We start from the raw sequence: 20,584 nt of genomic DNA, 5'->3' as shown, positions 1-20,584 counted from the left end.
AAATACCCCAAAACCCCAAAACAAACCAACCAACCAAAAAAAAAAGCCCATAACCATTTAAGCGTGTTGTGAAACTGTGATTGGCTAAAACAACAGTTACTGTAGTTACCCCTTCTGGACACACAGAGCAACACAAGTGGTCAATCTGTGAGGCAAAGACTAAACTAAAATTCAGTATTTATTCTGCAGTTACAAGCAGTGAAATTTCAGATCTTGTCTCAATCCCATCAGAGGTCAGGCTGAGAGGATATTTTTAATTGTTTTGTGTGAGTTCTCAAGCACATGAAAACAACTTTCCCTCAGCTTCACTATGAAAGCATACAGAATGATAGCTCAGGAGGAACCTTGGTCTGCTTGAGTACAATAAAAAAAACCACCAATCCTAATTGTTGACTGAACTCCACTGGCAACTCTCAAGGCATTAAGATGAGATTTTATAGTAAATGATGATGTTTTCTGGGACAGGTGGGGGAGGTTGCGTTACCACCTCTTGCCACTTTTCAATCCAGGATCATCCCTTTTCTCAGCTCCAACTTCTATCAGTGGAACAAGGCTCTCGGTTCACATGTTAAAGAACAAACATACCCAGACACAAACACAAAATCACACCAGAAGTGGGATATAACTTTCTTAAGCCATAAGGAAGACCAAGAACAGACATTTGTTTCCTTCAAAAACTTACCATCTTTGCCCTACCACCTCTTAAATGCTCCTCTGCCTCACCAACAGCTTTAGGATACACAGTGCAACACACTAAGTGCTTACAGACCTCCTTCCAAGCATACAAAGAGAGCAAATCTGCAACAAATTCTCCACAAAAACAAATAAATGGAAGAGAAAAATCTTCCCCAGTGCCACTGGATGGCTGTGTGGGTGCACCTAGGAAGTTCACAGCACCATGTGAAACTTGTCTCCAAAGAAAAGTAGACGGGCTGGCACTACCCACAGGAGCTGTAACAGCTTTCTGTCAGAAACAAGCACGGCTGCTGGAGGGGATGAAGAAACCATTCTCTGCATGTTGCTCTGGGGGAGCAGAAACATGGGGCCAAGCCTCTTTCTGGATGGCAGGGTTCAAGCCCATCTCCCCCGTTACTTCCCAGAGGTGCCCTACCACAAGGCCACAGAAGAGTCTAAGGGAAGACATCTTCCAGCTCTTGAAGTGAAGCAAGGCCCTTGCATAGCCAGAGATCAAGATTCAAAGGGCTAGAGAGAGACTCTCTTGGACTCTCATCTCAGTAAAGCACTACAGCTGGTGACTGAAAGATCCATTGCTGGTGTCAGTGGTGGAAGCTGTGCACCACACATCTCAAACCACTTTGCAAAAGAAGGTTGTTAGGCTTAGCCTTCTTAAACATGACACAATGAGCCAGACACTTGACACGATAAGCCTAGTAAGTGACTTTTTTAGGCAAAGGACAGAGTCAAAAATAGAATCCAAACCTCCCAAATTCCACTTCCATGCTCCATCCAAGAGCCAGACGAAGAACATAAAATTTCCTTTTAAGCAAGCAATGTGCAAAACTAGAAATGTTTTTTCAGGAGAAAACCTTCATTGGATTCCTTACTTCTTACAGCATGGGATAAGCTGGGGAAAGAAAAAAAGCTACACTTAAATACCATCTACCTTACTTGTACTTATTGGAACACAATATATTGTTTCCAAACTTCTCTGGTTTTTTATTTACTTCCAAGATAGACTTTTCATATACCTGGAAGAGATTACTCCCCCAAACCATCAGAGTTAGTTTAAGCTGAGGGCCTTATAATATGAAGTCACTACTGAAGAGTAACTTCAAAACCTTTCATTACAGTTGAGATAAATTTGTTTGGCTTGCCTGTATTCTTGCAAAAGCCAAAAATAATCTCACTGAAAAACTGAAACTCTCTCTCACAAAAAGTATTGAGAAGAATTACACTCCATGTTAAAAAAAATCACTGGGAAGGTAGATTTGCTATATTTTCACTGCAACTGAGCTGACTTATAATATACCAGCAAAACCAAATGCAGTTTAAGGCAAAGCTCGCCAACCATGTAAAGTTCTCTTTTAAGACACTTATTTTTGTTTTTCTACAATCATGTAAGAGAGCAGGAATAAAAAGAAAGCTTAAGGGTCATCCAGTTAAGAATCCTTCTTGACTGTTGGGAGGCATGAAGAGCTTCATTAGCTCTCTGTTTAGATTTGTCATTAGTCTTCCCATACACAGAGCAATCACAGGAAAGGAAATCACTGGCGCTCAGACCCCTCGGTTAGTGATTAATTTCCATCTTATGACACTTGGTGTGCTGCTTCACTACCTCCTCCATGCCAGAAGTCAAAAGTGACTCCAATCAAAAACCAGCAAGGAAGGGTCAAAAAAAATAAATCCCTGGATTACATTTGTCTCCCAGGCAACAAGTAACTGAGGAGTGGATAACAGCCCCCTGATCATCTCAGCACTGGAGTGCTTTCAGACCTCCTGACACGCTCCCAGGGCCAGGCACAGCCACCTCCCTCCTGCCAATCACAGGTTACAGCTTCTGCATTCATTCCTGGTTAAGGTTAATAAAAACAAGGGGAATGTTACTACAAGTCCCCTTCACATTGTCCAAGAGTAAACTACAGTTGCATGTAAACTATTTCAGAAGTGTTAATAGGGAGAGAGAGCAACACAAACTTACCCCAGAGAAGTTTATGACTGAAAACTTTATTTAAAAAAAAATCCTTTTCTACTAGGAAATTGCTACTCCTTTTTATGTCACTTACTATATATGTATATTGTGCCATGATATTGTGTACTAAAGCCCAATTTATTAATACATTTGCTCTTTCTCATATATACAATTCTGATTGCCTCCCAGCCATTAAAACCCACACATTGCCATGAAAAGTTACATGGTACGCTCAGTGTTCAGTCAGTTTTTCTCCCAATGGACTGCATACAAAAATTTTAAATCCTACTTTACACAATCTATTAGTATCTAAATAAAAATGTTTGGTCGTTTTTCAGTAGAATTGAAAAAAAGACTGAAATAATTAAAATGCTGCTTGTCAGCTCTTTCAGTTGTTACAGCTGGGAATAAAAGCATTACCCACTATTAAAACTCCTCATGATAAAGATTTTGCTTCTATATATCTCACAACTAACTGCCCGGTCTTACGTATCAGATACCGTCTGCCTGAAGCTCAATTAAAAAAAAATTATGCATTGAGCTCTTTCCAAGACCAATGGCTGGGAAAAAATACATAACATAACCCATCTATATAAAAATTCCAAATAATGTTTATTTGAGGAAATTTGTTCCCTGGTTATTTTAGCACAGACTTGAAATGTGTTAGGAATGCAGCTTTTTCCCCCAGATTTGTTCTTTTCATTGCCATAAAAACAGTCTGGCCAAAAGAAAGCTTTGAGAAGGGAGCAGATAGAGGAACCACAGAACATGTTGGCTCAGGGGGATGTTGGCAGTTCCGAATTTTACCTTCTGAAGCTCCGGTAATACATTCACTTTGAATCCACACCAGGGAGGAGCAGCTCCAGATGCCCATATCTCTCACAGCAGCAGCATCACCAAGATGGTCCCTAAGGGAACAGACCCCTAAAAAAAAAATCTCCCAAAAGGGATGTAGTGGGTGGAGGGGTCCTCCCATCTCCTGCTGCTTCCCTGATCCTCGCTGCACTGTCTTCCTCCCTAATGTCTCGCATATGTCTGGCCTTTCTTCCACAAGCCCATTTCAAGTCATTTTCTTCAAAGAAAACTATTCTGCTCACACAATTTGATGTCATTTAAACTTATTAAGTTGGCTCACATGAAGGGTCTCATGAGCATCCAGAGCTGCTGCAAAGCAGGGGATGGATGTGGAGAGCCAGGGAGGGGAATGGAAGCTCTCCCCTTCTGCAGCAGGAGGTGTGGTGACACCTCCATGCATCTCTTGGAACAGCACACTGAGAAAAGAAAAACAGGACTCTGGCTGGACACAAAGCAGCTTGTAACATGAATGGGAAAACCAGTATGACATAGGGCGGGAGCACAGGGGAGAGCTGAGGTGAGCTGGGCAGTAAGGTTGGCACACAGCCCTGATAGAAAGGCCAGGCCATGCATGTGAGACCAGAGACACCAAGATGCTGGGCACCAACATAGGGGTAGACTGGGAGGAGAGAAACCAAAACAAGACCCATGAGTGACCCCACAGCTCTGCACAGGCACCTAGGTTATACAGCAAGTTGAGAATTATTAAACAACACTTTGAGTTAAAGACCCTGCTACTCCAAACAACAGCTCTCCACTGAGCAGATCTGTCCTCTTACTTCTCCACTACCAAATGAGGAGGGGGATGAGTGGCCATGGTTAGGCTCTTCTCAACAAAACTATCAACAATATGAATCAGGCATATGGCAGCTACACAGGCTGAAGTGGTACAGATGTACACCATCTGAGAAATATGTCATGCAGGCTACAGGGGTACTTCAGTAACCATAAAAGCAAACAGAAAAGGCAGAGATTTCCTATTATTCAAAAAAGGGCATTTCCAACTAGCATCTGCAGCCTCGAGCTATCAAATCTTGAAATCACACCACTGTGACATCTGTCCCTGCCTAGCTTAGTGCAAGTTGCTGCAGTCGTTAACACACGACCTGTGAATAACTTTAAGGACACTTTCTGCAGTGATGAGGAACCTACCTTTCAGTGTCAGTATTCACCATTACAGATCTAGTTTTCTCTCAAGGATGAAACCTACTATTGTTACAGGAGGTGACCTCTTTGCAAGTAATAATGGAAAGATTATTGGGTATCAAAGGTTCTTACTCCAAAGAAATACTTATCCTGAGCTTATTGTGTCCAGTTACGCTGCAACAGCAGGCTCGAAGTAAACCTTTCACACAGATTTGCCACCAAGTTAATCCATGGGAATGCCAAACAACTTCTACAGGTGTCCAAGTATTTTATGAGCACAGAAGTGTTTCTACAGGATCAAAAAGAATTGGAGGATAGAACTATCCATATCACCACAAAATTTAAAACAACCATTTGACTAACTACAGCCAGGACCAGAACCTGAAATAATAATTGTTTTAGAGCAGAAACACATTTCTGAACCTCTATGTCTGCACCACACCAAATGTAGCAGCACTAAACCATCAGCCACCTTTTCACAGACTCTGTGTCACTGCTGACTGCTCACACCTGCACATGAAACCTCTGGGAGTGGTGAGAGCATGCCCAGGGCCTTCAGGCAGCAAGGACCTGCACAAGCGCTCAAGAGAGTGCAGTCACCCACAAGACAGCAATTCTGGAAGCCTTGATTAAAATGGGTTTCTGGTTGGTTCCCAGGAAGAGCAAACTAACATCAAGAATTCCTCCTAAACACAAATTCCCCTTTTCTAACCTTCTAACAAAAATGTATTTAACAAGAAAAATGAGCCATTTTTGTGAGGAAACAGAGAAGCAGGAGGAAGGGAAGTAAAATACTTTCTCAGTTGCACCTCATGACCCCCTGCCTTCCGCTCTGAAATACTGAGAGGAACACAATAATCACTGCAAAATCCACCTCAAGAGAGAATGACTTGCTTAAATAACTTTTTGCACTATGCAGAGAAACTGCCAAGTGACTTAAAAGCCATTCCACAATACAACATCAATTACATATCCTTCACCAAATATGTCCCTACTCTTGAAGGTCTGCAAACGTTGTGCAGGCACTATGAGAAAAAAGTGCTTTGTGATTACAAAATTCACAAAGGCTAGAAAATGCAAGCCTGCTGTGACCACTGATACTGTGTTGAATCAGCACTTGCAACAGCCAGGGCAGAGAGGTTTTTCAATATCCAAAGAGAACTTGTGCAACCAGGAACACTACTCAAAGGCCAGCTATGTGCCATTCACTTGCAGACAGTGATGACTGAGAAGAGCGTGCCTCACCTTTTTCATTCAACTACCTGTCCCTCACATTAGTATCATGCTACTCCAAATGAAGGGTATAACTGCAAAAATAGAACCAATTCAGAACTGTAGTTCCTTCATCTACATGCATCAGAATTAACATACTAGTATCAAAACTTGGAAGTGATATTACATAATAAATTTTAAACTATTTGGCTGGCAAATGCTCAGGAAGAGTTAAGATTAGATGTCGAAGTTGGTCTGCCAGTCTGTCTAAAATTGTTGGTTATCTTTGCTCATTAGTATTTCAAGTTATTAAGAAAGACAATGTTGCTTGCTCTGCTCTCCTACATAGATTCTCCAGTTGGAAATAGTTTTTTGTGGGTAGTCACAGATAACAGGAAAACTTTATCCTGTTTACTTTGTACCTTGCATATGAGTTTAGTGGGTTCTCTAGAAATAAACAATGAAGTAATTTGCAGAAAGACACAAAGCATTGAATCATCTGAGGTCAGCTAGTTTTTGTGGGGGTTTTTGTTTGGTTTTCGGATGTGTTTTTTTTTTTTTTTAAATTAAGAAGTACAACTGCTAAGAAATTCTTAAAGAAAGAAAAACAAAGCCACTGCCAATGATTTCTATTATTACAAAACACATTCCTCAGATTTACTGCAATCTCACATAAAAGTTACAAATAACTATTCATGCAGTTTAAGGGTAGCTTTTCTTCATTATCTTTTAACTTTTCTAGCACAGACCAGTGAAATTTTCTATGTCCAGCTTCAAGAATTGCACTATAGACCCTAACTACACTTTATGACAGTGACAACTGCATATTAAGCATTTAATTTTCATAAACCCTCACAAAAAATCCTCCTGACCTATGAACTTAAGAGAATTAGAAATTTCCCCTGCTCTTCCAAGGAAGGTTTGGCAATGTTATGTGCCAGCTTGACACCAAGAGAAAACTAAAGTAATATCTGCATGCAGCATAACAAAACCTTCACATTCATTTCTCCTGCACACTTTCAACTCTTTTTTTCAGTAAAGTAGCTGTCACAGCTCAGCTCAAACAACGAAGATGAAAAAGAGTGAAGAGACTAGCTAAAACACAATTACATAATCATAAACATATGTTGATTTAATGCCTGAAATTAAAGGTTTGATGGGAAAGATTGCTGAAGTACAGTGTTCAACCCAAGTAAACCACCTGCATCAAGAACCCACCAGCATTTCTCAAGAAAACAAAATGTTGGGGCTTTTTAAATCCTATTTTGCTCCAAGTAAAAACATCCATTACTTCAATTCACACAAGTCCAAGTCTCTGCTTTCACACTCACCTCTTCGTATTTTAGCTCACTTGCTCAGTGAGATACCCCAGACACCAACTCAGTCATCAACCTTTTAACCCCCTGGTTTGCCATTAGGAAAGTGGCCTGGTTCTTCCTCAAGTGGTGCAGCGGCATAAACCATCTCCATGTCTCTGCTCTCCTTTCAGTCACAAAATGGGGACTTCTTTCTGACTGGAGAGGTTGGGTGGGTAAGTTACTTCCCTGAGAATGGAAGTACAATTAGAGTGGAAAAAGACTACTTTGTCTCAAAATGAAATAAAACAAAAAGGAAGCCAAGCATACAAATAAACAATGATACAGGAATAAAGAGGCTAGACCAGTGCTGTGAAGTAACAGCTGAGAAAAGGGAAGGTTGTGATATTCCATAGTCAAAAAAACCCAACCTATTTCAGAGGCAAGATGCAATGCAAGATCCTGCAACACAAGAAAGTGCTACCAAAATGCACACTGTCCAGTGGTCTTCTAATATTAAAGGAGTTCAAGTCTCACCAGTACAAGACATAACCAGAAATTTTCCTTGTACCTCTGGGTTAATGTGTGCTATCAGACTGAAGGGCCCTGCTCCCTGCAGTGGTGCCTTCAGAGGCTGCCCACCCCTGCCTCCCACCCAAACCTCCAGAGAGACCCCTGTAAATAGTGTCACAGGCACAGATCCTAAGGCCTTGTCTACCTGCTACAGGTAGAGCAAAGAAACAGTAGGCACAGGAGTGACTGTGTTCAGGTTTTACGCAAATGAAGACGTTTGTGGGCTTTTAAGCAATTTTTTACCTCAGTACTTCCCCTCATGAGTACAGAGAAGTCAGAAATGTCTTCTAGACACTCAGCAAGTCTGAGCTGCTACCAAAGACTAACAACCCAAAGAACATCCCTAGAGTCCAGGCTCCTGATCCTGGCAAAGGGCGCTTCAACACTGGGTCTAGAACAATTCTCTACCATTATTTCAACCACGGTGACCCATTGCCAGGTAACACCACGGGCACAGCTAGTCCAGTGCTCCTCCAGCACAGCAGCACCTGTCCATTAGTACAGGTAAATTCACACAAAATGACTGCCTACAGCCAGCAGTGGATCTCATACCACATTAGCTTCCCACTGCTCTCGTCATAAAACGATTTCTCCAAGAGGCTCAGGAGGTGTTGCATTATGTCACCCAACTCCAAGAGTCATACTTAGCTTGTTAAATATCTCCTTGTTGAGTTTATATGCAAACCACCCTATAAAGCTATTAGGCTGCCATGCAGAAATCCTGCAAGCAGCTGAAGAAAGCAGACTCATTAACTGCCCTTAAACAATGCCTGGCTCCTATATAAAGTAGATGTTGTTTCATGCTAGTGCCTAGCAACCCCAGACATCCCCCAAAGCCTCCCCAGGCTAGGCAAAGTCCGGCCGCTGAAGAAGACAGGCTGTGACACTGCAAGGAAGGAACTAAGTGCAAGATCAAACAGGGAGATTGGGCTGGGAAAGCAGGAGCACCCAGAAGACAAACCTGTCAGCATGACAGGCCATCACAAGCACACTTTGAGGGAGATTAGGCAGCAAGTAGCATTAATAATGCTCTTTCAGCCTATAGAATTTCTGTGTATACATGGAAAGTGTAATTATCCCTACTCTATTGAAAAGAAAATTGAGGAGATGCAGAAACAAAAGAATAAAAAAGAAGTTCTCAAGGTCACCAATAAAATCAAAGGCAAAAAGGAAAAAACTCCTGAGACTCCAGCCTATTTAGTGGGGCATGCTAATTTCGTATCTGAGGTGCACTCATTCAAATACTCACTGGTCATATTATCTACACTCACTCTTCATATTATCTACATTATAAAATTGGAAAAGACACAAATTGCCTTTTCTTATAAATATATAGTTACATTGGATATGGAAACCTAGGGACAATTTTAAAACACAACCCTTCACACAAGAGATATTAAAAAAATTATTCAACACTTATATCTGTGCTAAAGGTTTGCAGGTCATATTTTGCCTATTGGTGTATTAATGATGAAATTAGTCAGTGGGTGAATTTCCAGGGGAAAGGGTTAACAGCTAGCAGAAATGGGTAGGAGGGAGTAAGTTGCACTAAATCCATTAGCAGTGACAAATAAAAACAGAAATAAGGACGACCTGACAAAAGCTAATGGATTTGCACCATTTCCCCCATAACCGTCTATTTAATATACGGTTTTTCCTTGCTTAGTATTTAATATTGGTTAGCACAATGAATTGAGGAGGAACACCAAGCACTTTGATAAATGGTTTGAGAGGCTCCCTGGATGTGGGGTTTCCACGTATCCCTGGGCTCTTTACAGAAACAAAGCTGTGCTCTATCCCAAGCTCTGCTCAGCCTCCTCAACAGATCACTGTCACCTGCAGCAGGCATGGACTGAAGAATGACTATCCTCCTGCAACAGAGACCTCAGTTTTACCCCACATCCACGAACATACACGTTATTTCTGCAATTTACATATACATTCTACTCTGCTTGTGCACCATTTCTACACTATCATTTTTCTTTCCCTCTCTTCTTTCTCCTGACTGAATGAAATCCCAGAAAGCAAAACAAAACACATGCTGCAGACATCCTCCAAAATGAGGCAACTCTTGACTGCATGTGAAGCCTTCATCTCGCTCACACAGCCCAAATCACCACAAACTCATCAGGCCAGGGCCTGGCTTCAGAAGCCTCAACAGCGCAAATGTCATAAGCCCAGACCTCATGGACTCAAAAAAACCTGGGACTTCACCACGACTTGGCATTTTTGCAAGCAGCTTACACCAATTCTCCTTCCACCCAAACACCAGGTACTATCACAAGGCTCTGGAGAAATGTCTCCTAAATTAGACAGTAAGATCAACGGCTCTGCAATGAAGACAAACCAGGGCAAGACCTGTTTAGCTCCAGGAGCAAACCAGCCTCCTGTGGGGAGGTCAAAACCCAGCTGCACCAGTAAGTACACTCCCTTTTAAACACTGGACACTCTAGTGGGACTAGAACTGCAGTGCCTGTGGGTGAGGGCTTTCCTCACCTGGTGGGATTTGGCATCTTATTTTTATTGTAATCCAAACCAAGCAAGAAATTCCAGCTGAGAGCCACACCACTGCAACCTACACACAGCCAGACAGAGAGCAGCAAGCCCTCACCAGGCCCGTCTGCAGAGTAAGAGCACCACCACCTACGGCACTAACCTCTTCCTGAGCCTTCTGGAGGGTTGGCCACAAATGCCTTGCCGTGAGAGTCACAGCATCAAAGCCTTCCAGCATGGGGAGGCTCCGATCTCAAGAAGGCAAGAAAATTACATACCCGGACAGAGATACCCGCCTGTCTCCACTGACTGCCATGCTGCAGGGTGATAAAAGCACCCTCTCCCAATCCCAGCTGTACCTTTGGTCTCCTCTGGCAGCAGCTCTACAGCCCATCTGTGCACAAGTGCACAAAGCTTCTTCCCACATCAGATGGAGACGGCTCAAGACAGCCAGGGCCACGGGAGTACCACAAGTGCCAACAGGAGACGTCGTGGCATGTGGATTAAGTACAGTGTGTCCACCCTGGCAGCAAGCAAAGTCCCTGGCCCTCCCTGCAGGTATATGGCATCAGCACCCACTGTGCCACAGCTGGGGAGCCTGCACCCAGCATCCTATCATGGTCAAGGTCAGGGAAGGAGAAATGGCAGAAATTGTCCTTCTCAGCAGAAGGATGTGGTGGCAGGGGGTAAAAGAAAGCTACATTGTCAGCTCTCATCCAAGTCATCCTCAAGGTGGAGTAAGTTAAAAGGAACAGCAGAGGAACGTCTCATTGTGGGAGCCATTAATTCAGATGTAGTCATATTTCCGCCCATTTTTACTTTAATTCTGCCGCAGAAGCACGGGCTTGTAAAAAGCGTAAGAAGATGAACTTGCTTAGCCTCAACATTTAATTCACAGTAAACTTCATTAAAATTGGAAGAAGATTCCCTTTATTATTTTTCTCCACGCAGCCATCTCAAAAATAGACGTGACAATTACAGAGGGGTTTGTCTTGGGGTTTTTAGGTGACTGTATTTTTACAAGCATGACTACATGGGTTGCAACTAATAAACTGGTAAATGCAGCAGATGCAACAAAGTTTGGCATGAAGAACTCCTGCAGCATGAGCCACTCAATCAAGTGTATTTTAGAATGGATAATTAATACTGCATTTCAGCTTCCCTGAGCACCTCCACCAGTAAAACAGATTTGAAAGTGTGCAGATAGTTTATTAAACACGGCAAAGTGATTGCATTAGAAAAATAAGATGTGAACTCACTGGTGTTATGGACTTAAAGTAAAAGAGGAACATTTAAATCTACAGTTTTTCCAAGGAAGCTAGTAAGTCCCTTATCAAAACCTACAGTTTGGCAAGAATAGGATTCACAGGTTTATTCATGTTATTTCCTGGGCAGACTAGTTCTGCATTAGCACAGCATTAATCAAAGTCTAAATACTTAAGAATCCTGACTTAATATAGATTCTTTCTCTGTTTACAGTCTACCTCATTTTTCCAGATGCCATTCCAAATCCCACAATGATTTTGCTATTTCATACAAACAGCAAAGGAAGACCAGGTTTCCTCAAATTCACAGAAGAGAATCAAAAGGCATGTGATGGAGGCAGCAGCAGAGAGCCAGCCTGCAAACTCACTGAAACAGACCCAACAGAAATAGAAATGTCACTCTTCAGGGCACTCGCTCAGCTAAGCTGGTAGCAAACAGGATGTGAGCATCAGTCACTGTGTGCAGATAAGAGGTTATTCAGAATAGCAAGTTCAGGCACAGACTGGGTCTTTTACCCGGTAAGGAAAGAGTGGGAGGAAGGAGGGGGTAAAAAACAGCTTTCAACCCACACACCACAGCCCTGCCTACTTGGGTTTTCCCTGGCTTCTTTTTAACTGAATTAACTCACAAGCAGTCATTTTTCATTTTCAAGTGCCATATTCACAGGACGCCCCCATGAAATAGGAAGCCTGAGCGTGCTTCGAGTGAACTGAAAGGAGAAATGACAGGCTCCACGGGAAAATAAGACACTGGACAACCTCAGCAGCACCAGCAGACCTTAGAAGAGGGACTGGCACACTTGCTGAAAGACACACCATTACAGAAGTGGAGGATTTATGCTTGGTTTGAACAGGAGAACAAGAAGAGAAACAGTTTGGAGCAGGGGAGGGGGGAAAGAGAAGATAATGCTACTGGATGGAGTCTAGAAACCTCTGGAAATTAGAAAAGCTAAATCAACTTCTACATGGGGCTAACTTGTCATCTTCACCCTCCCACTCCTCCATGTTTACTAGCAAGCTATTACTCATTCTGATCATTGTATACAAAAAGGCTGCGGATCAATATTGCACTAGGGTGATTAGTGCTCAGTTATTAAACATCAGTGCATGAATTTATCTGACTTAACATGCCTGAAGTGGAAGGAAAAAGGGAGAAACAATTTCTGAGCAGACTCTAGTAATGAAAATTGACAACTTGCCCAAAATCAGATGATGATGATGTAAGGAGTTCAGAAGTAACAAGGAAGCAAAGATGTATGATATTCTCAGAAGAACAGAAAATTGTTTTTCTCCAAATTATTTATGATCAAATATGCCTTTGAACAGATGTACCATCTAAAGGAAAAGAAAATCTCATTTAAGGATGCCAAAGCAGGACTATTTTGATGACACGAGTGTCATGCAAACAGGCCTGCTGTGACCTGAGTCACTGCTCCAGGTCTCCTGTGATTCTTTTTGCTATCGGTTTCACACAGGAAGCCTGCATATTTGACACACCAAAAATAGCACATGGTTTACGAATAAAAATCCTGCTTCAAAAAAGGGTTGCAACTTCTTTCTTTTTCAAAATGCAAATGCACTTTCAGTACAGTGCAACAATGACTGAAAGCACTTGCCCCTGTGTTCCTCAGACAGACATTTATGATCAGTTCCATTTATAGATGATGCAAGTAAGAAAAAAAGAGAAATAAGAGGAGGAAAAACCCCCACAAAAATAGCAATTGGAAATGAATATCTGAATGTGAAAAGCAACCAGAAATACCATGCAAACGCCCTTACAGAGAAAAAAGCATAGCTAGAAAATGAGGTCCAAACTGCTGAAGGCCCTATTCAAAGGCTGAGGAAAAAGGAAGGGACCCTTTATAATTGACTCCATTCATCCATCAATGCAAAAACACTTTGGCAGCAGTCACCTTACCTTTTAGAGTTGCATAATATACCAAAAATGGCTGAAAAACAGTAACCAGCCCTTGAGCATGCTGGTAGTGTAGAACTCCACTATGCTTGCCCCACAAGAGGAAGCCAGTTATACCAGCTCCAGAGTACCACCCCATAGAAAAGGGCTGGCTGCTCCAAAGGGTCCTTCTCTCTTAACAGTCACACCCAATGACCACAAATGCTGACATCTGTACTGAACAGAGGAGGATTTCTGTAATTACTGTGTTTTTCATGCAAAAGACTCTCCTAGGCAATACTAAACACACCATCAACAAAAGAGTTTGAAAGAAATTTGCCAGATTACACCTTTATCTCAATCTCCAGAATCTGCCTTTCATATTGCCGATTCACAGCATTTTTAGCATGTTGGTATTTTACATGTTTCTGTTAAAAAGCCATAAGATAGTGCAAAATCATGGGGGTTAGGGGGGAGCCCAAACCAAAATTTTTCTAGCTGTCTTCGCTTCTATGAAAGAGCCTCCTCTAAAAGATTACAAAGGCTCTAAAATAAGGTGCACATCCCCTCCGTCATTATTTTAAATGACGACCTGATTTTTAAGCCAATTTCATAACTTTTAAGACACAAATCTCTATATAATAGCCTCTCACACCACTCTTATCACATCCATTATTACATAAACACACTCTTAGATGCTAACAGTACTTGGTCTAACTTAAAACCCATGGAACATTAACAGCTACATGTGGTGTGGACTGAAAAGCCATTTAAGCCACTCTCAAACCAACAGGAATCAACAGATAGTCAAAACAGGAAAAATGCAAGAGTTTACTGAAAAAGCAAATTCTTCCCCTTTTTATTGCATGTCTAAATTAAAGATTCAGAGTGACAATCCAACAACAAGTTTGCAAACCCTGTTTTATGAATAGCAAAGGGAATAAATCTAAGTTAATGTGACACGCAAGTAGATAATTCTACCATAATTAAGACACGGACTCTTGTCCCTTCAGCTCAAGCCCAGACAAACGCATTTTTGGCATATTAGACTCTACTGGAGAGTGAGTGCAATTCAAATGCTGGTGAAAGAGCAGAAGGTAATTAGCAAAAGATCATAAGCATATTTACTTTGAAACTAAAATAAGGCAAGTATTTTAGCTAGTGGGGAGAAGACATTTTCCTGTATTTTTTCCTAGTCAGCAGAAAAACAGGATGAAAAGGCAAAATCTTTCCTACTACTTCATTGCTACAAATTAAAATCAAAGCTTTCTAAATGAAAATAATTTTTTTTCTAACAAGAATGACAGAAAACCTTGCCTCTTAATGGAAAGGGTCATAATTACATTTCTGCTTTTCCAAATTCAAAATCACTCAGCTCTAAAAACCAACAGCAAATGACATATCAAAGCAGACTTGCTAAGCCAAGAACAAGGAACTTTATTCCTCTGAAAAAATGCAGCATTATCCAAAAGGCAGTTAAGTTTTAGCAAAATCTGAAACAACAAATAATTAGTCAAAGTGGAGGTGTTTTACTAAATTTTAAATGCTAGTTTGTTTTGGAGAAAACAAGAGAGACGGTTCAATTAGTTAAGATTTTTACTTGAGAGTGATCTGTTTAAACTAATTGATAACCATTTGTGGCAACAGAAGATGTCTGTCCCAAGGAAATTTTGACAGTACGTACCACTATGACATCATCTTGTTTTCCTAGCACAAAGACATAAGCAGATAGAAAGTTCTATGTGACAACCCAATTTTTGCTTCTATTTTACCTTAAAAGTGTTTGGATGATCTAAAACCAATGCAACTATGCCATGCTTTTTATATAAAGATATATTTGTATATCCACACACATAAATACAGATAGATAAAAAAAAAAAATTAATTTAAGTAGAAAAGGGAGGTACAGTCTGAACAATAAAATTGCATTTGCCTCAATAGCTGGGAGCTAGCACCGGACTGAGTCTCCTGTGCAATTTGTCTCTATGACAGCTGCCTTCCTCTTTCTCTGCCATGCAGGCAGAACTCTAGAAAGTATTAGAAATCAATATAAAATTGTAAAAACCAAATCTACGCTCTTATACAAAAGCAAGGTCTGTATATTTAACCCTAAGCATTGAAGGGAAAAACCTTCCTCTGTATAGAAGAAGAATAAGCGAGAGAAAATGCAAAAAAACTAGTGCAACGAGTAATTACATAACAATAAATGCATTACATTAATTGCCAACACAGGAAAAAAAGTTTTGGACAAGTTATCTGACTGCTTCAAAACAAAATATGCAATATTACAAGTGCCAGCAACTGTCTAATTCCCAGCCATCTCAGTCACATCCTGACACTCCAACTTTCCAGCTCTCCCAACTGAAGACTGAAAACCTGCACTTCCTGTGCACACCAGGCATTCCTTCCTACCTCAGCTATGCGGGCAAGCCAGAAAACTACTTACATTCCTATATGAGGAAAAGGTTTTTCACCCAGAGTCTGGTTGGGCACTGGAACAGGATCCCCAGGGAAGGGGTCACAGCACCAAGCCTGACAGAGTTCAAGAAGTGTTTGGCCAATGCTCTCAGGCACATGGTGTGACTCTTGGGGATGGTCCTGTACAGGGCCAGGAATTGGACTTGATGATCCTTGTGGGTCCCTTCTAACTCAGGATATTCTGTGATTCTATGATTCTATTCATCTGCAGCCCCTCAGTCCTCAAGTACTTCAGGAAGGGTGGAATTATATAAGAATTGTATCATTATTTCCAGTTAAATTTAAAATAAATATTATCTCTGAAGGGGATTCCTGCAGAACCGAATACCTTTTGGCTCAGGGTATTCTCCCAAAGCCTAAATGTAATTGTAGCTCTGTATGAGCCGGCAGCAGGCAGTTCTTAAAGCTGTCAAACATTGCTCTCCAAAAGCCTTCAAAGCGCTCCCAGGAGCAGTGAGGATCTCTGGAAGTGCAGTGATTCTGTGTTATTCAGGGACTGGAGAAGGCTGCATGCAGCCAGCCACTGCAAAGCAGTGGTACTGAGGAGAGTCCTTCAATTACAGCTTTTCCTTCATGGCAAGGACTTTATTCCTAAAGATGAACCTTGCAAGATGTATTTAGTTCTCCCCAACTATTAAGGGAAAACAGATCTAATTACAAAACTGCTACAATTATTACATTCTTTACCACTTAACAGTGATGTTTGCCACCCCTTCTCCTAATCTAAAAAGAGAACATTTCATTAATGGTTTCCCTATTTTTACTGAAGCACACAGAACCTACAAGAAAGGTGTTCCCACTCTCCACCCTCAAAGGTGAGGAAGAGATTAAAATATGTAAATGAAAGCTTGAGGTATCCCAGCACCTAACCCGAGTCTTGCATTAACCCCCACAGGTCCTGCAAGTTGCACTGTAGGCATTTTTTTTCAAGTGTAAACTCAGAAAAACATTTATAATAGTTGCTTCATCTCAGAGAGTATCCTCCCACAGTAGGCAGTCGTGGGATCTCATAAACATAGCGCTGGAGCAGAGCCTAATTTTCTGCTCAAAGCTTGAATGAGTGTGAATTTAGCATTCAACTAGATTGTCTTCTGCAAAATCCCATCAATAAGTTTCTGCTCCATGTACTGCCACAGAAAATTCCCTGTGCTGTTGAGACTTCCCTGTACAGAAGCCCATTCATTCCTCTGCTTACCAAGTACTGTCTTTCAGCAACTTACACCAGTGCTTCAAAATCCCAAGAGTTCTCAACTAGTGGTAAATCACTACTGTTCACTTCTGCACTGAAATACAGCAATTCAGCATGCTGTAGATAGTGTTTTGGTATCTTAAGTCACTGGCTAAGGGCAGCAATTTGATTTCTTTTCTACTACAACACGGAAAGACCACTCACATTTAAGATCCTTGGAATGAGTCCTCCCACAAATTCCTACAGCAGTCCCCAGGACAGTTTTTCCTTAACACCCAGAATGGAATTTGAAGAACTAAACTGAAACAAATGAATTAAAAAAAGAAAAAGAATTTAAACATACTGTCTCCAAAATTATTAAAATGGATAACTGAGTAAGATCCAGAGGCATCATTTATGGCCACAACTGCTACTTTCCACAGCCCTCAGTTGCAATTCTGCTGTTGTTTACTCAAGAGTAAACCAAAAGCAGCTCCTCTGAAGTCAGGAGTCCAAACTGGTGGGAGAATAGAAAAAAAAAAAAAAAAAGGAAAGCCCTCTTCAGGCTTAGAAGGGCCAATGATGACCTACCAAAATTCAGGAGGAAAAACAGTTGTCTACCAAACAGGCAGGTCACTCCCCTTCTTCCTCTCTACTGAGGCTTATCTTTCATGACCTCTAACACTGGTGAGTTTGACACCAGTGACAACTACATGAAATTTAGGACTCTTTAGAAGCCAGTTTTGTTGCCAGAAAGTAGATAAACCTTGTCAGCGTCCAGGCTGTTATAAATGTGCTTATTCTCAAGAAAAGATATCCACTGTTTTATTGCCATTGCAATAAATGGTCAGACATGGCAGTGATGATGAGCATGTGTGGGTGCCTGTCCCAACTACCAGGCATCTCAGCAGCTCCAGCCACTTGATCAGTAAGATCTGAAGGCTGCAGGCTAAGAGGAATCATGGACAGGATGGTATGGCAGAGCCAAGGCATTCTGCACTCCCTTGTGTAATTAAAGGTGAGAATTGCTGGGAACTTCAGTCCTGGATGCTAATTTTGCTCGAAGGGAAAATACCTCAGGAAGTTCTTTATAAAAGCAGCACAACTGAGGAAGGTGCTCCTTGCCCCTACCTATGAGGCCAGTTAGTCACAGACCAGCCAGACTGCTGAAACCATCTGCAGGGCCACTGTCCAACAGCAAATGTCTGCTCCTTCAGAAGGGCCACCTTTGTATACACAATTAAAAAAGGCACATGGTATTACTTCCATGCCTGAATTCTTCCAAGCCAGAAAAAGACACATAAGAATTAAGTCACAAAAACTAAACTATACTTGTAGTGTAGGACTTGTTGAGTTTTGTGACACAGTGCTTTGTTATAGCTACATACAGTGCTTGCACCATGAAGTCATCTAGCAACAGTCTGCCCAGTCTTGAAATGACACAAGTCAATTACTTTTACATGCTAACCCACCATTGATCAACATATGAGGAACAACCAACTAAATTAAAAACAATCATACAGGGTCTCTTCTTCATAAGGATTTTGGCTTATGTTACTCTAGGCCATTCATTTTTTTTAACTAGATTTATGATGAAGATACAGCAATTAGCCGAAAACAACACAGAAGGAGCAGGTATGAGCAGCCTGGAGACTGCTACCCAGATGCCACAGGTTAAGTCATTTGAATGACTTTACCAGAAACATGAAGATCCTGCAGGACTGAACCAAGCTTTCAGCTGTCTGGCTCAGCAAGCAGGACACAGCAACCGCCTGAATCCAGAGCAAAGAAAGGAAGCTTCTCCAGCAACTCAGGCTGCCTAAAGAGCTTTCTCAACTCCTCAATTATTTTCAGCTGCTCAGTTATGATCAAGACTTTTAAATGCTTTTTCACAAGGTCTTCACCCAGGAAAAGAAGCCACACAGCACAGTCTGCTGGGCTCTTTCAGACAAGGTAAAACACTTTCCTTTTAAGAAAGGAAGGAGGAAGTCTAAGGGATATATATTAGTAATTAAATATATATTAGTAAATTATAAATATATATTAGTAATTAAAATGGATTGCTGAAGAATGAAGAATGAAGTGCAAGACAGGAGAGCATATACTCAGCTACACCAGCCAGACCAGCAAGCCCAGTTCATCTCCGATGTTCAGCTACAACAGCCACCATGCCTGGTGCTCAGGGACATGTCTTGCCACATTCACTAATGGACATGTAGAAGTGCTCCTGTGCACCCCTGTCCTCTAGCCCCTCATCAGCAATGCCTCCTGTGCTCAACTGGAATGCTGCCCCAGGACCTGTGCTTCCTCTGCTGGCAGTGACAACGGCAGTTCATTAGCTCTCTGGCAAATAGGAAGAAACCTAGGAGGTGATGAGGATGTAAGAATAGCAGCATGAACAAGCCTGACAATAGGTTTTATAGACATCCTTTCCTCTCCTGCAACAGTTTTTCAGAGGGTATAGAACACAGCTCCATGCAGAGCCACCTCTACTAGCAATATTAAGAACCTTGGGCAACAGAAAGAAACAAACCTTGAGAAAATACACGCATGTGCACGCACATCCCAGCGTAACTTTCATAGGACCTTTCACCTCTGTCCCATGGATCCAATCCAGCACCAAGCATGTATCCAACTGAACATACAAGCAGCCTCAGTGATTTAAGTGCAGCCTGTGCTGTCAAAGGTAAGAGCATCCTCCATCCCTTCCTTTCCCGATCTCCTGCTGTCACCAGGTCAGTTCTGAGCTGGCTGGAAGCCACAGGCACGAAGCAGATTAAACAGAGCTGAGCCCACGGCCTGTGCTGACACTGGTGCTCCACTGACCACAGTAACCATGAACTAAACAGGGAGCTGAAAATGAATCCAGTTAAATTAGCCCACTGAAAAATGACCCCCAAAAAATTATGCAAACAGTTTTCAGCCTGCTCACTGTGTGGTGACACGTGCCAGTATGAGCTGAGGAGGGGCTGGCAATACACCCCCAGATCAGTTCCATCTCCCAGCAAAGGGAACAGGTGGCCAGGTTGGGCAGGGATAATGCATGATGGTGGTAGCCCAGACTTTGATTACTTTAAATCAGTTGTAGAACACCACAAAGAGGCACTAACATAGGCCACTTAAACTGCAAAGAGCACAGTCCTGCTCCTAAGGGAAAACAAAAAGAAACATCTCCACAGAAGAAAGCCTCCCATTGTATTTAAACTTCTGTTCTCATTTCATCTTAACCTTCACTGTGTGGCAGGGACCACATTCAGGAAGGTGCCAGGAAGGTGCTGGAGCAAACAGTCAGGAGCAAGGGAGTGCAATCACAGCTAAAAAATGGACTCATTAACCCCACCACAGCCCAAAGCCAATGGTAAAGAGCAACTCCTACTTTCCTGGGCTCCTTCAATGCTGCTTAACACACTTTGCATCACTGCTGTGGGTGAAGAGCACAGACAGGGCCACCTTACTCCAGTTATTGAACCTAAGTAGCCAATCTCCTCTGGTAGGTCAATAGCTTGTCACTGTGCAACCAACACTCCAGTTACCCAGCAGGACGCCTGCACACGG

General features: G+C 41.9%; 1 protein-coding gene across 10 annotated transcripts in view; it reads right to left on the bottom strand.

The window, feature by feature from the left end:
- The window catches only part of FOXN3 (forkhead box N3), a 206,548-nt gene that overhangs the window by 105,641 nt on the left and 80,323 nt on the right, over positions 1 to 20,584 (bottom strand). The window lies entirely within an intron of this gene.

Source organism: Manacus candei, unplaced genomic scaffold (genome assembly GCF_025592945.1).
Source record: "Manacus candei isolate 608988 ecotype Guabito, Panama unplaced genomic scaffold, ASM2559294v1 h1tg000067l, whole genome shotgun sequence".
Taxonomy (NCBI): Eukaryota; Metazoa; Chordata; class Aves; order Passeriformes; family Pipridae; genus Manacus; species Manacus candei.
Note: the sequence above shows the minus strand (reverse complement) of the source record. Positions and strands in the feature narration are given on the sequence as shown.